Raw genomic sequence first — 17,656 nt, forward strand, 5'->3', positions numbered from 1 at the left:
GATTAGCTATTCCAAATCAGCAGTTCATTTGAATGAAATCCAGTCAGCACAACAACATATAAATGATGTGCTATGAAGCTGGCATAAATTTCACTAATAAATATAACAGCAATTATCATGCCTGTGTGCTTAAATGGCAAGACCTTTTTTTTCTTTAAATTTTGTTATTGAGTAGTCCACTTTTTTGTTTCTAAACTTCATTCTCGTTTTACTGCTTTTATTTTCTTCTCACCTCTGTGTTTCCTCTTTTCACCTTTTAAGTTCTTTTTAAGTGTCTTTGTGGTACAAAAAAAAGGGTCAGTCTATTACTTTTAATTCTGGTTTTTCATTACACTGTGAAAATCAAATAACTTTTAGGTCCTTGAGTGTGGTTCTCATCCGCGGCTCATCAGAAAAGCTATTGCCTCCAATTTTTACGGATGTGAGAGCAAGCCATTGAATTTCTTTTCTCAAATGAGCTGGTCCATTTTTCAGACAAGAAATGAGTCTCAAGGTTCACAGGCAAACTCTATGCGTTAATTTTCATGCATGCTAAATAAATGGACATTTAATTTGGTGTGTTAATAAAATGCCATGTTCATGATGCTATGCTTGTGGTTCATTTATTTGGACACTAAACCAACAGAACAGGAAAACTTTTGTATGGTAGGTGAAACACACTAGATTTCAAATCACTTTCAAACTTGCTGCATTGAAATTTCAGCTGGTTTGATTTTAACCAAACATTTCTAGTTTCATGCAGAAGCTGTTGTGAAAAAATAGTGTTTGTGTGAAGTCTTTTTTTTTTTTTTTGTTTTTGTCACATGATTTTGGATGTCTTTAACCTGGGCACATGGCGTCTGTGGCTCTTCTTCGTCAACTGACTTCTCTAATTGGATAGTTGAAGTTGAATTGGACAAGTTTTCCAAGTCACATTCTATCAAGTTCTGGTTTAGTCAGACAGCTGTGTCTTTCTCAAACACTGAGGTGACATTACTCACAAACACCTCAAAGAACTGAAATGATCAGGCCTTTGGGGATTTGGGCGACCACCAGTTGAGTCTGAGTTATCAAACACACTCTTGAGCTTATAGTTCACTTGACACTGTCTAATGTTTCATGTTGAACAAGGTATTTAATTGAATCAGTAATTCAAGGGGTGGTGATAACATAGCTGTGAGGCAAATGTTTTAATAAGACTGCACACAAAGCCACTGCAAAGCCTCATTAATCAAGGTTGCCTGAATGACACTGTAAAAAGGCAAACAACCTGAAAAATTCTGATAAGATTCCATTGAGGTGTTGCTTTTTTCCAGACGCCTGTCTGCTGCGAACACTTTCCGAGTCATCTGAAGAGTTCAATGTTCAGTTATCTTGTTCCACCCGTGCGATTTGAAGATCAATCAATTACAGGATAAATCACCAGTGCTGTCTTCCTCTGCGAAACCACCCATGACCGAGACAAAGATAACACAATGAGCTCAAAGTAAGCGTTATTGGGAGATAGCTGTAACTGCTGTTGACTACAACACAACTCACAAATGCAGCTTTGTGGCACATGCTGGAATAGTTTGAACTAATGCCAGAAGCAGTTGTAAATTGTGCAAATGGTAATTTTGGTGAATAGTAGTGTTGACGATTAATTGTTATGTGGGCCATGAAGCCATAAAAGTCTATTATAATGCATTGCTTACAAAATTTCAGATATGTTTTCTAGAATTAAACACTATTCAATTGAGTTGTTGAATTATGCCTTCAACCAATTTGTTCAAAAACACTCATTCAGGTCCAAAAATTAAAATACATTTTTGAAGTAGTTTACTCAAATGATTTATTTATAACACTGAATCATTCAAGAAATAAAAATAAATAAAAATAAATACTACTACTGCATGTAATACAACTGATCTGCTATGCTTTTGTTTAGAACTATTTTCGTTGGATTTGTTTATTATTAACATAACTGAATACATTTATTATAGTATCAGTGAGATACTAATATTGTTTTGCTATATATATATATATATATATTGAATTTGATTTAAAATTTCCATTTTTAACCATAGTTTATGTCTATAACGTTTTATTAATTATTTCAGTTTTAGTGTAAGTGATTTAAGTACATCAAGTTTAACTAAATTAGAATGAGAAGTGTTGCTGAAATATTTTTTTTATTATTATTTCAGTTTCTTCAAGCAACAAAAAATGTTTTGTAATGGTTTTAATTTTCATTTCCATTTTAGTTTTATTTAACTATAAAAACGCATCAAGCTTTGATGAGATGTTGATGCATTTATTTGGCTACAAGGTTGATGCTGCTTTTCTCATTTACACAAACATTTCAATTATCCAGTTTTCTAGGTTATAATATTCATTACAATCTGCTTAAAACCAGAGCTCAAAACCCACACATGACATATTTGGGTAAAGTAATGGGAGATTTGGCTTTGAATAATAGTGTAGGTCAGCACCTTTCTTTAGGTCAGAGGAATGAAGGCCACCTAATGAGCCACTAAATGTAATGTATCCCAAGAGATGTTTATATGCTTTATAACACTTTAAATGAAATACCATCTGTCCTCAAAGGAATCCCAATTACTGCAGTAATTCTGATGAAACATTGATACAGTTTAGCCAAAGGACTTCTGAAAGGATTTCCAATATGACTGATCAAGTTTCATTAAATTGTGAGGCCAAAGGAATTGGATTTTGATATAACAGAGACCAAAAAGAGACTAACAACTGCTTTTCTGTCCTTCTCTAAGTGCTTAGACCTACAGTTTTGAAATACAGCTGTGGCTCCTGTATAAGTTTCAGCCTTCTTCTGGGAGTAGTAATCAGTCAAGATGTTCTTCATTATATTTTAAGCATGCTTTATACAACACATTACAGTTATCTTGACCCCTATTATGGGATAACATGGAACAAAAAGAGCAGTAAACAAGCCACAAATTTGATTGAGGTAACAAATGAATGCAATCTGATGCCTTGATTAGTGGATAAGTCAGATCGTGCTGCACTTGATTATATGATGCTGTTGTGTTGTTCGTTTTGATGTGGGCTGATTAAGCTTAATCAGATGTCCTTAAATCAATGGCCTTAAACACACAAACACACACCTTCACAATCACTTCCTATGCAGCTCAGAATGGGAAGAGACACTTGCAAATTAAATCCAGATTTGTTCAAATGAATATAAACAGGTGAGGCAAGGATAGGCTACTGACTCGAGTACAACTAAAGGCCACAACTATCAACACATTCCGTTTTAGAAGTTTTTATTTTACGGTTTTATTTTAGTACGGTTTTATTTTAAGTTACCTTTATTTCTATATTGCTTTATAAAATACAGATTGAGTCAAAGAAGCCTTACAGTATTAAACAGGACAACAGTGTGTTAATAATGTAGCAGGGCGATACAAACAGTTTTTCAGTTAAAGTCAGTTTATTGTTGATTCAGTGATGTCATTGTCCATTTCAGCTCTCTTCAAACAGTGTCTATGCAATCAAGTCCACAATATTGCCAGAAATTAAGTGTCCCCAACTAAGCAAGCCAAAGGCCTTGGGAGAAACCAGGCTCAGTCGGTGGGGGCAGTTCCCCTCTGGCCAGACAAAACCAGCACGGTGTGGTTTAATTCCAGGCTGCGAGGCAAGTCAGACTAAGCAGAAGACCCGCCTGGATGCTGTGGTCTTGTGTCCATGGTTGTCGAGGTGACGAGGTCTTCACAGGGGATCTGTCTCTGGGCCTCATCTAGTTGACATGGTCTCCGCTGACATTCAGGGCTGTAGAGGTCGTCTCTAGGTGCTGATCCACCATCTGGATAAAGACTGGATCTGGGTGGCTACAGTAACCTCGGAATAAGAGTGAAGGAATGAATATGAGCATAGATCCCATTCTTCTTTTGATGTAGCGGGTACAATGGGTGTTATGGGAAGTGTTACCGGTTCTGGTTGACCTAATTAATGCAGCCTAACAATCCTTTAATGGATTTTAATTATAGAAATGTGATACTGTATTATGTGTTAGTCAGGTTAAAGAGATGGGTCTTCAATCTAGATTTAAACTGACAGAGTGTGTCTGACTCCCGAACAGTGTTAGGTAGGTTATTCCAGAGTTTGGGCTCTAAATAAGAAAAGAATCTGTCGTCCACAGTTGATTTTTATATTATAGGTATTATCAAATGGCCAGAGTTTTGAGCTCGCAGCAGACGTGAAGAACTATAATGGGATATGAGCTCGCTCAAGTACTGAGGAGCTAAACCATTCATAGCTTTATAAGTAATAAGCAAGATTTTAAAATGTATTCATTGTTCAATAGGGAGCTAGTGCAGTGTTGACAGAACTGAGCTAATATGGTCATACTTTCTGTTTCTAGTAAGAACTCTAGCTGCTGCATTTTGGACTAGCTGGAGTTTGTTTATTAAGGTCACAGAGCAACCACCCAATAAAGCATTACAATAATCTAACCTTGATGTCATGAACCAATGAAGTAACATTTCTGAATTTGACATTGAGTAAGAACGATATAATTTTATGATAACACCTCCTGTTTATCAGTAGGCTTTCAAAAATTACTAACTATACAAATTATATATAGTGCTATATTGTATATATATAAATATATATATATATATATATATATATATATAATATATATATATATTATTAGTATATTTTTTTTTTTTTTTTTTTTTTTTTTTTATTTTTTCTGTTTGTTATGTTCCATCGGGCCACGAAGGCGTATAAGTGTGAGTTTAATGCATGTTTCTCCCAAGGGTAACATGTAAAGTGTATAAAAAGCAGCGGTCCTAGTACTGAGCCTTGTGGCACAATCATTCACTGCTACGAACTGATGACAGTCAGATAAGATTTGAACCATGACAATGCAATTCCACTAATGCCAACATAGTTTTATAGTCCACTCAAAAGGATGTTGTGGTCGATAGTGTCAAACACAGCGCTAAGATCCAGTGGCATTAACAGCAAGATGCAACCACAATCGGATGATAAGAACAGGTCATTTGTAACTCTGATGAGAGCAGTCTCAGTACTATGGTACTGTCAAAAACCTAACAGGAAATCTTTACAGATGCCATTTCTCTCTAGGAAAGAATATAGTTGTGAGGAGACTACCTTTTCTAGTCTCTTTGACAGAAAAGGTAGATTTGAGAACGGTCTGTAATTGTCTTTTTTATTTATTTTTATTTTTATTTTTTAATTTATTTATTTATTTATTGATAGGCTTAATAACAGCCAATTTGAGGGTTTTGGGACTTATCCTAATGAGTTAATAATATTCAGAAGAGGATTATGTAAATTCATATACTTTTTTTATTTATACGGTTGTACATATACAATACATAATGCACAAAACTGCACATAAATCTTCTGTTCTCTACCTTTTTCTTTAGTCTTGCTTATTTAAATGTATTTTCTGTTCTCATGTCAAATATGTATGTATATATGTATGTATGTACCAAGAGCTCCAAAAAAGCACATCTTTGCACACACTTGGTGAATAAAGCTCATTCTGATCCTGAAAGGTTTCTTGAGGACCAAATCAATGTATTAGAAAGATTTCTAGAGAATCATGTGAAACTGAAGAGTAATGATCCTGAAAATTTAGCTTTGATCGCAGCAATAAATTACATTTTAACAGATATTCGCATAGAAAACAGCTGTTTGAAATTGTAATAATATTTTATAATATTCCTGTTTTTACTGTTTTCTGGTCAAATTTTGGCCCAGTTTTCATACAATACAATAATAATAAAGTTCTTCTCAAAAGTTGCTTCACTTTAGACTTAGTTCTAAGTTCATGAATTCCCTAGTTCAATAATGGCATTTTAATTTTAAGGAAGGTTATAGACTTTATATGGCTGTTCTGAGATCAGTTGAGGTCTTTTTGATATGCCTTTCCTCAAAGGCTCATCAGTCGTTTGACGCCTGAATGAGAATGGCACAGCTCAAGGTGATACACGTGTTGCATCGTTCGTTCATTAAACTTTAACAAGGGCTCTGACTTCCCATTGCTGGAGTAGCAAAGACAAGAGGATTTCAGAGGGAAAGCTGAGAATATCAAACACAGCCTAACACCAGATTTGTGCAAGTAGGGCTCGCTGCAGACCACAAGATCCAGGGGGATTGGTTGGATCCACATCTAGGGGGTGGAGATGGGTAGGTTTGGGGATCAGGGGTAGATTTAGGTAAATGTAAGGTGGGAGATGCCCCCTGGATCTTGTGGTCTGCAGCGAGATACTTCTCGATTTGTGTGTCTCCATTTGGCTCAAACGTTTCATGTTTCCTGACCTGCCAGACATTTTAGAGGCTGACAACCTACCTGGGTGTCTGTTGCTTATGAGGGTCATGCTTATTGGAAAGAAATGGAAATATTGAATATATTAAAATGTGTAGAACATCAGCAGTTCACAACTACTGTATCACAGGTCTGTTCTGATCTGATTTTGTTGTGTGTCACGGACAGCAGAAAAAAAACAAAAAAAAAACAACAACAACCATGCATTAAATGCAAATAATAACATGTTTACTAACCATATTGCAGCCATAACCAAATGTATGTATAGTTAGGGTAGCAAAATAATTAGGCTGTTTACCCTTTAATAGGTAGGTGTCAGACTCTGTTCCGTGTTTTGTGTGTGTTTTGCTCCCCATGTGTTTCCATTACCTTATTTGGTTCTTCCTTATCCTGTTCTAATTATGTTTATTGTTTCATAAGTTCCAGGTGTGTCTCATCATCACATTCTTTAGTCCTTTGTATTTATAGTGAGCCCTGTTCTAAGTTTGGTTGTCCTGTATTGTGAATGTCTGTGGATGTGTCAACCTCTCCTGCTATCTGTGTTTTTTTTTTTGTGAATGTGTTTGTATTTGTGTGTCTGTAGTGCTTTTTGTGCATTCTCAAGCCTGCAAGCCCGGCGGCCTCTCCATAGGCAAGCCAGCCGGCTGCCCCAGAGCTCGCTCCAGTGTCGGCTCCAACCCCAGAGCTCACTCCAGTGTCGGCTCCAGCCCCAGGGCTCGCTCCAGTGTCGGCTCCAACCCCAGAGCTCACTCCAGTGTCGGCTCCAGCCCCAGGCCTCACTCCAGTGTGGGCTCCAGCCCCCAAATCCAGCCCAAGGAGGGCTCCTGTCCCCGAGTTTAGCCCAGAGAGGGCTCCTGTCCCAGAATTTAGCCCAGAGAGGGCCCCTGTCCCCGAGTGTAGCACAGAAAGGACTGCAGTTTCCATGTCGAGCCCAAGGAGGGCTCCAGTCTCCAAGTCAAGCCAAGGGAGGGCCATTTATCCCAAGTTGGGCCTACAGAGGGCCTCTAAAGATGATACTCTCACCAAGGATTTTTTTCTTGGGGGGGATGGGTAGTATGGGTCTGTCCGTAGTGGCCAGGCTGAGTGGCGAGGCCAAGGCCATGGCGTCCTGAGTTCCCAGCTGTAGTGCCCGGGGCGAGTGGCTGAACTCTCTGATCTGCCATGGCTCCCTAAGCTCCCTGTTCCGCCATGGCCTCCTGGACTGTATGCTCTGCCATGGCCTCCTGAACTCATGGGTTGCTAGTGTTTTCTGCCCTTGGCCTGCCAGTTAGCTGTGTGTGCATGGTACCCTGGACTGTATGCTGTGCTTGATGATCAGTGGTGGTATTTATTGTGTGTGTGTCATTCATGAGCCTGCATGCATGTGTTTGTTGGGTGATGTCAGACTTCTGTGTTTTGCTCCCCATGTGTTTCCATGCCCTTATTTGGCTCTTCCTGTTCTAATTATGTTTGTTTCATTAGTTCCAGGTGTGTCTCATCATCCGATCCTTTAGTCCTGTGTATTTTATAGTGAGCCCTGTTCTAAGGCTGGTCGTCCAGTATTGTAAATGTCTGTGGATGTCAACCTCTCCTGCTACGTGTGTTTTTCCTGGTTCCCTTAAAGACATTAAAATCTCCTGTGTTGATGTACTCCTCGTTCCTCGCTCCCGCACCATAGTGAAATTTGACAGTAGGAGGAAATGCAAAATATATTGTTTGAAGTCAAAGGCCACACATGGAATCAAACTATTTGGTATTTTGGCTCAAACTGATGTAAATCAGTAGATATTTACACCAACGAGGACAGTGTGTGAGGTGTGACTCAAGCTTTAAAAACTGAATAAAGGGAAAATGAAAATTTTAAAAAGAGGCCAACATAAGGCTATATTTAAATCAGAGTAAATGAGAAGGGGACATACTTTCACAGCTAACCGTTGTAACTGTGTAAAATGGCTTATTGCTTTTAGAAACCATCTGTTTCTCTTTTACTTTGTCACATTTCTAAAACACAAGGCTTTAAATGGGTTTAGGCCAGATAATGACGGATTCATTTTTTTTTTTTTTTGCCGTATGGAAACTTTTTTGAGTCACACCTTTAAAATAATGAAAATACAGTGAGCAAAATGAAAATAACTTGCAAAACCATTATTTTATATTCACCCCAGACTTGTTTTCTGAAGTCATGACGTGTCTTCTCATGAGTCATCTGAAAACTCAAAGCTTCCTACACGTAAGTATGACTTTGCTTAGTCATTAATGTTCTTGTGCTCATACTGTAATTGCAATCTTTCTCAGTCCACTTGAAGACAACATTACATCTCTCTTTTTCCTTTTTTTTTTTTGTGATGCTGGTGTAATATTACAAGTCATTATCTTATATTATCATGCAGTTACCAGCAAATATAAACAAATTTCTCCTTATGGACTATTTTCTCTGAAGGGGACTTAAATAGCTCTTAGTGGTTTTCAGGGTCCTCTCATAATCAGGAAGCGAATGTGCGCTGAGGAACAACATGTGCAGAGCGAGAGAGAAATGAAATGACTGGCCTTGCCATGGACACACGAGAGGCTCTTGTCCCAGCACTTGAAGGGCCGGGTGGGCTGTGAATTGTGGTTAAGGGGAAATGGTGACCGGGCAGGATACAATCAAGAAAATAACAGACTTAAAGAGGGTTTGATGCTGAAGGACACAGTCAAAGCATTAGTGGAGCTTGACGCATGTTATTTATACGCTGCTCCGTATTGTTTTTATTAGAGTATGGCATGTGACTGAGACATCTTCAGGTCGTCCTCATGGAAAATCACATACACTGTAAAATTAGTTTTTGGCTTTTGGAATACATTTTACAAGAAAATCCACCTTTTCCCTGTGTCCCATGATACTTTGCATGAATCATGGAAGTAACTTCTGTTAAACAGCAAACAATCAGTGGAAGATGTGCTTTATGAACACAATAATAAGGATTTTCAAAAACTGCAACAGTGAGGTTTCATTATTCTACTCATCTTCAACCATCCAACATTAAAAGGAAATCTAACAGTGTAAAGCATTAAGAAATGATTACAACAGACCATGAATAACCCCAAAGCTCTTCTGCAGTTAAATGTCACTGTAGTAATATATGTCTGTATTATGTAACATACATTGCCTTAATCCAAAATGTTCATTAACATTAACACTGAGTGATAATATTTCACTGATTTCCATCATGTTGACAGATAACAAATATTACATTTACCAAAACATTCAAGTAAACACTGCTAATAGGGATCAGAAGTGATAATGGAGACAATTACACTTTAAAGCATCTGTGTGAATACAAGCCTGGAAAGCAGCACAAGGATTTGAAGAGCAAAAAACAAACAAAAAAGCAAAAAACAAAAAAACAAAAAAACAAAACTGAGATTCTTTAGTGCATAATTATTTATAAGATATAACATAAATTAAACCACAGATTTACAGTACAGTATATGTTGTCTTTTTCATGTAAAATACAAAGAAAAATAAAAAATACCCAGGAAGAAAATATGCAGAAGACTGAAAAGAGCTCTTTAGATATTCCTGTTATACAATGTCTCATTAAAATACCAAGTGTTATGTTATTTTTAAGGACTTCTGAAGCAGAACATGAAGGAACATTTACAGGTCATTCAGTCTGAAATATAAGATTTGTATTTTATTTATTTATTTATTTATTTATTTATTTATTTATTCTAGCACAACTTTATGATTTGAGATGATTTGTTTCAGTCTTTTTGAGTGGAACGTCCCCGAACCGGAAGAGATATCCAAAATATAATATAAAGTAGACTTATTAGGAAGTAGGTTTATTATGTTTAGTGGATGCTATTTTTTTTTTTTTTTTTTCTTTATTTTTTTTTGGTTTAATTGTGTGTGTTGGTTTTTGTAATTATTTCTAGCAATTTCTGAGTAAGAATTGTGTAGAAAATTGTAGATATAGCAGCTTTAACTAGTCACAGTGTGTGACTACAGATGTTTTTAGTTGGTGTACTTTCTGACATGCAGCTTGTTTACTGATTATTTAGTACTCAAATGTAAAATAAAGTTTCAATAAAAAGAGTCGCTCATTAGCATGGCTCATACACAAGGCTTTTTAGGCCAACTCTGAGCCAAAATAAACAATACGTGGTGAGGGAATTTCTGGAAAAGTGCCTAGTTCAATTAGATCCCTGTTGAGCTTGGTGGTCTGTTTATTGAAACCAAATGCACTGAAGCCTCTTAATTTTCATCCAAGGATTGATTTATATTCAGTTTCAGTTGCTTGCTTGAAATTAATTATCAGCCTGCAATTAACATATAGGCCGCATATTGATCTCAAAAAATGTGTTAATCCCACGTCAGCTGAGACAGTCCATGAGAAACTAACGAGTCGTCATGATGGTGCACGATTTCCCACGATGCTCCATTCACACTTTGTTCTCCATTTAAGCCTTTTCTCACCTACAGCCCAGAGGCCCAGAGCTCAGTTCAGAGGGACGGTTCACCTTGGAAACCACCGATATACAGCCGGCTGTTTCTAATGACTCTTGCACTGACCCAGGATTCAATGACCTTCAAGAGCAGCAGCCCAGTGATTCAGCAAATAAACACTCCTGGGCTTTCCACAGGAGCCTTGAAGGTGTCACATTAGATGTTATTCTTGCCTAAGGTCCAGGGTTTCTGGTCAACTTCTAAGCAAAATCTGTCTTAAAATATGCTGCAAAAAGTGTTTTATTTGGACCCACTAATAACTTTTTTATAAAGTATGACAGTTATTAAAGGGATAGTTCATCCACAAATCTAAATTCTGTCATCATTTACTTGCCCTCATTCCCATGACTTACTTTCTTCTGCAGAAGATATTTTGGAGAATGTTGCAGCTGTTTTTGACCACATTTTGAAAGTTAACTTGACTCTTTTAAACACCAACAATGTGAAATTAATCAATATGATTTGACTAGAATATTGTACGGTAAGTCTTTTAAAGTCACATCACATGATGAACATGGCTAAATTTAAGTATTCTATGTTAATGACATTTTCTTGACCCTTTTCAAGATGAAATAAACACAACTACTTTTATTCTTTTTCACACCACTTATGATTACAGAGCAGAATATCAATTAATAGATTATTTTTTTTGCACAGTTCCTTGCACGATACTGTTATGACCTCAAAACTCACCCATTAGATATTTCACTTTGAAAGTGCTATGAAACATGTGACATAATATTATTTTGCAGAAATGTCGCAACATGCATGCATCCAATGAACCTGGATTAAAAATTTAATAGGTTTGAGAGAGAAAAAAAAAAGTGAGGAGACTGTTCTTCCAGAATTTCAAGTAAAGAATTGTATTCGTTTAAAGCTCAAAAGTAACCATTTCTATTTAAAAAACAAAAACAAAATCTTCATTAAATATACAGTATACATAAGCCTTGGAAGACTTACTCAAATGCATTATTCGTGGTAACTCCTGGCTAAATAAAAATGCATTTAAAATGACTGAAAGAGCATAGTTATTTTAACAACTGTGCCATCATTTCTGACATTTGGCCTGACAATGGCTTTTCTTACTAGCTGTAAAAATAATCTAGCATCCATTAATGCATGCCGTCTTGTATTATCCACTAGGTCAATCTGGGATACTACGGGAAAACAAACAAACAAACAGACACTCACTGCACTGTATTCCAGCTACTATATCTCCCTCTCTAAAACTAAAAGGGGGAGCAATAGAGAAGGGTGCACGGTGGCACACAGAGAATGAAGATTTGCATTAAACGGGATGCATCTCCGCCAGCTCTTATCCTGATGATTAGAATAAAAGACAGAGAGCAGTTCAGACATCATCTTTCACACCGGCACAGAGAAGAAATGTAAATTGTGAGCGAGTGGGCGAGATTCGGAGATTTGGAATCCGTTCCATTCCTGCTTCTCAATACTTTGCATTGAAGTCATTCCATATACTGATGAATTCAGGATGACAAAGGAGGTAATTATACTGTATGTAGGAAGGACAAGAATATGCATTCTCTTGGCACAATTCTAGAGATATTCTTCATCGTGAATGCACTTTCAATTGACATGGTGTCTTTAAATGGCACTCATCGATGCTTAGCAACCACTATTCACATCCCAGCACTGACATTTCCTTGTGTACTGAAAATGGCTGGACTGCTGATGGCAAGGGGTTGAAATAATACTTCACGATTAAGATGTTTTATGATTTCAGATGGAAGTTATTCTTGTTTGGGCAAAAGCTGCTCTGTTAAAGAGGGGCCAGTAAGAGATGGAAGAGAAGGACAGAAAAACACAATGAAACCTACATAAAAATACATTAATAAAGCTTTTCTTGATTTTGAATGCTTAAAAAAAAATCATGCAGTTATTTTTAGGTGCACAGATAAGAGTTATAAAGCCATGAGTGATTTCTGTGTAAGGAACAAAAGCAGTGAATGAAATGAAGGTTAATGAAAGCTGCCAGAACAAGAACAATTTGTGACATAAAAAAGCAAGTGTTGGTAAATAAAGTTAGTTTCTTTGCAGTGCTTCATCTAATCTAATTAACTCGGTTGCATCAAACAGGCCACACGCTCTAGAATGACATCGCAATTTCTGTGTGATCCAAAGAAACCATCCATTTGTGACTCATCGCTGGCTGGATTTTGGATGGACTGGAAATGAGGTCTGCTCATCAAACAGAAGGGCCCTTTTTAGATGAAAACCGCTACGATATCTTGATGCACAAATGATTTGCATATTAGCGTTTCTATTATTATATTATTGGTATGCCATTTCCAATCAAAGAAAAGAGGCTTCTCGCACAAAAGCATAATTTCAGGGCATGATTCAAGACCCTCAAGTCTGTAATTAAAAGATAAGCTATTTATGCAAATGTTTGTTGTTTATTCTGTCATTTGCAGCAGTTTGAGCAAAGCTTATGTGTGCAGTTTTGGGAAAGGTGATTTTAGGTAACTTTAGTTCACTTGAGTTCAGCTAAAGGAATAGTTCTCTCTCATGTGCTTCTGGAGACAGATCTTAGTTTCAGTAGTCATGTCAAAGCAGTAACTAAATCAGCATACTATCACCTAAAAAAACACTGCAAGAATTAGATGTTTTGTGTCCAGTCAAGACTTGGAGAAACTTGTTCATGCCTTTATCACCAGCAGGGTGGACTACTGTAATGGTCTCCTCACCGTCCTTCCCAAGAAAACCATTAGACAGCTGCAGCTCATCCAGAACACTGCTGCCAGGATTCTGACTAGAACCAGAAAATCTGAGCATATCACATCAGTCCTCAGGTCCTTACACTGGCTTCCAGTTACATTTAGGATTGATTTTAAAGTACTTTTACTCATTTATAAATCACTCAATGACCTAGGACCGAAATACATTGCAGATATGCTCACTGAATATAAACCAAGGGTTCACACAAAACAAGGGGAGTCTGCTTTTAGTTATGGTGCCCGCAGTTGGAATCAGCTTCCAGAAGAGATCAGATGTGCTAAAAAAATTAGCCACTTTTAAATCTCTCTCTCTCTCTCTCTCTCTCTCTCTCTCTCCTCTCTATATCTATATATCTATATATATATATATATATATATATATATATATATATATATATACATTGTGTGCACACACACGCACACAGAGATTACTCAAAGTAAAATAAATGTTTACTGAAGCATCAGCTTGATTTTTTTTCCCCTCCATAAAGTAACTCTGCATTTTATGATGTTATTGAGACAGTATTTGGCTTAGTCAGACTGCAAACTAATAGTATGCTGTAGATATGACCCTAGTTTTGATTTAATTTCAGTGTTAATTATGTCATAATTGTTCAGTTGTATACCTTAAAGGGATAGTTCACCCAAAAATTCCATATGAAACAGAATAAAATATGCCTTCATATGCTTCTTTTGACTCTCAAAGCGCTGGTAGCTGCTGACTTGCATTCTATGAATCACCAAAGACCACCGTTTCAGCTAAAATATCTTTACTGTTCTACTGAAGACAAAAAGTCACGTACATCTTGAATGACCTGAGGGTGAGTAAATCAACAAAACATGTATTTATTTATTTATTTTGAAAACTAAATCTCCGTTTAAGTGTAATCATTAGTTTAGGAACAGCATTACTACAATAACTTATAAGTGGACTTTCTTGCCAATTGTATACATTTAATTGATTTGGATTGCAAGTAGTATGTTCAATTCTGAATGACTCACAGAGTCCAACGTGCAGCACATTTGAGGACATACGCTTTACATCACAACACATATTCAGAAAGGGAAATCCTGCTGCTGAATCCAGCCATGTTCACTGCTCAATAACACTGTCAGTCTTCCATGCATATTTTAACACTACATTCTTCAGTAAAGCTTCTGTCAGACATTGTCATAAACTCATATTTCATTTAAGGCTCCCTGGCTTTTAATAATCCTGGCCTCGCCACCCAAAAACAGTTTGAGATTTCCCTCATAACTCAAACTGCACATCGATAATTCATGCAATATCTGCAGTCACACAGTTAATGGCAACCTTAGCTGCATACTTTATACAGTACATTTCTGCATCCGCATACACTTATTGTATAGGAGCCAAAGCAAAGCCTGTGCTTCAGGACAGCGCATTAGCATGATTTGTCTCACATGATTGATGGGGATGTTGGAGACGCTGGCTCCGGAAAGTTCATATCACCTCCAGCACATTTGTACCCTTTGATGGTGCTCATCAAAGTTGGATAATTGAACCGTCAAGGCAGGTTTATGACCAAATTCTGTGCATTTCGGCTTTGTTGAGAAATACAGTAAAGCTCTGACAGTACTTTGATCCATTCCCACCATTTGACAAGAACATATTTAAGCAATAATAATGATGTTTTAGAAAAAAACTGTGCCAAAATGTTGCCATGTGGTTGCTAGGGTGGTTCTTACTGGTCCAAATTAAAACAGCCCTTCCTCAAGTTTCTATGACTTACTGGTGACTATGACTCAGATTCCTCCTTACACGTGCGTTTCTGTGGGATGTATTTTATTCATTTATTTATTAGTCTATGGTATTTTTGTTTGTTTGCTTGACTTAGTCTGTGGAGTTATTTATTTACTTATTTTTTGTTGTTGTCGTTTTCTAGTTTCGCGTTTGCCTGGTGAAAGTCTTGTTATATTGAAGCACAGTGTGGCTCAACCAGTGCTGTTTTACTATCATTAAGATATCATTGTAGTTTTTATTAATATTTTAATTAGTTTTTCTTTTGTATATTGTCTGTTTTCATTTCAATTAGAGTTTGTCATTTAGATATGCATTGTTGTTGTAGTTGTTATATGTGTAAATAGATTGTGAGGGTATATAAACAAAGGAACATGTAGTGAAATTTAAATTTAATAGTAATCCAAGATGATGAAGATCATACGACACACAGGGTAACACAAACAGCATACGCAACTATCAAACAATCAACATTAATACCAGACAAGGACTGAACAGAACAGGCAGTTATACAAGGACTAAACGAGGGAACTAATGAGTAGATTAACGGAACACAGGTGAACAGAATTAACTAATCAACACACGAGGGAAAACTAGGTCAGGGGAAAACATGAGGGAAGAAAACAAACTAAGAGTCCATGGTGGTGACAATAAGTCTATTTAGTTTTTATTCATTTTAATTTCAGTTTTATTTTTAGTTTTTTTGGAACATCAAGTTAAACTAAATAAAATTAAGAAATGTTACCTTTTCAAAACTAGATAAAAATAAGTTTTATATTTATTTATATATTACTTCAGTTAATGTTTATTTAATTTCAAGTAACTTTTTTTACTCTCTCTCTCTCTCTCTTTCTTTTTTATGGTTTTAGTTAACTTTAATAACCCTGTTCTCAATCAAGGGTCCAAGGCTCTCACTAGGGGTCCTCATCAAATTCCTAAGGGAGCACCAAGATCTAATTTGGTATTATAATTAATATTTTTACTTCAGTGTTTCCCTTATTGTTATCTCCCTTATTGTTTCCTTAAAAAAACTGCCATTTTATTAAAGAACTAGGACTTAAACCTGGATATAGAAGAGAAGTGTCATTTCTAGACCTGGAAAAGTCATGTAAATTTCTATACTAAATATCATTTTGTCCCCCTAGTTACTTATAGTTAGTAAAGTGGACTTTTATAAATAAAGTGTACATTATGTGACCTGAGACCTTTATACAGTGCATGCCATTGTAAAGACTCAGTTTATCTCACAATATGACGTCTAACCTGATGAAGGTCTATAAATGCACACTATGCTTTTGTGGCCCAGTGTTGTTGCCGGATGACAGTTATGGCGCATCGACAAGGGTGTTTTTTTCCGCCTGAGTGTGACACATATCCTCTTGTGTGTTACAGATCTTTCCTCGTGTGTATTCTCATGTCTGTGTAAATAATAGACTCTCTATCTCTGTGATGGGTTGGTAATGGGTTGCACCGCTTCTGTTGCACTGTATCATTGCAGCTCTGAATAGAGATTAGAGTGGGCTGGCATCAAGCGTCATGATGCCCTGCCACACTGAGGTACGACTACAACTGTCAAGAGGAGCTTTGGAAAATGAAATGCTGGCATGGCTATTTCTGCATTGAAGCCCCGTTGCACTAAAACTGAACTCTGCAGAAGACTGACAGTCAGCATGTGTGAGTGGAATGGCTGATTATTAAAGCGAATGCAATGCACCCTGACATCTGAGACAATACACAGGGCTTTGCGGAGTGGCTTATCGACGTGCACCAAATCTCCAGTTTTTGCTGCCGTTCTAATTAGCGACGTCGTCGACTTGCCTTCACTCGTATTTAATGTGCTGGCTCAACTCTCTCAGGGATTACACGAGGTCTTAGACTCAAGACCTGCGTAGACTGCAAGTATTGCTGCTGTCCTGATGGGAACTGAATATTCTCACCGCTCATGAGTCGCTGTGGTCGACCCGCCGAGAGTGAATGCAATCAAATGAACTCAAATGAACAGGAAGCCATTGTGGAGAAAGTCTCTACTGCTTTCCTGAGTTTGAAGATAGTATGTGGTGAGTTGGATAGTTCAGTATGTGTAATGCCTTAAGAAGCAGAGCAGTCTCAATTAATCTGATCAGAGATTCACCACTTTATGTGTTTGGCTCTGGGTCAGGATTCATAAATAAGCATCCTGCAAAGGTTTTAGGTTTTAAATGAGCTGACCACAGATATTCAAGGGAATAGTTTGTTTATGCATGTTATGTAATACACAATTAACACTTCATTAAAAAAATAAAATAAATAAGACTGTTTATATGTCACATTGTATTGAACACAGGCCTATAACAGAGCTGAAGCAATAATCAAGTACAGGTTCTGTCAGGTTGTGCTCGGAAAGGAATTCT

Source organism: Cyprinus carpio, chromosome A24, assembly GCF_018340385.1.
Source record: "Cyprinus carpio isolate SPL01 chromosome A24, ASM1834038v1, whole genome shotgun sequence".
NCBI lineage: Eukaryota > Metazoa > Chordata > Actinopteri > Cypriniformes > Cyprinidae > Cyprinus > Cyprinus carpio.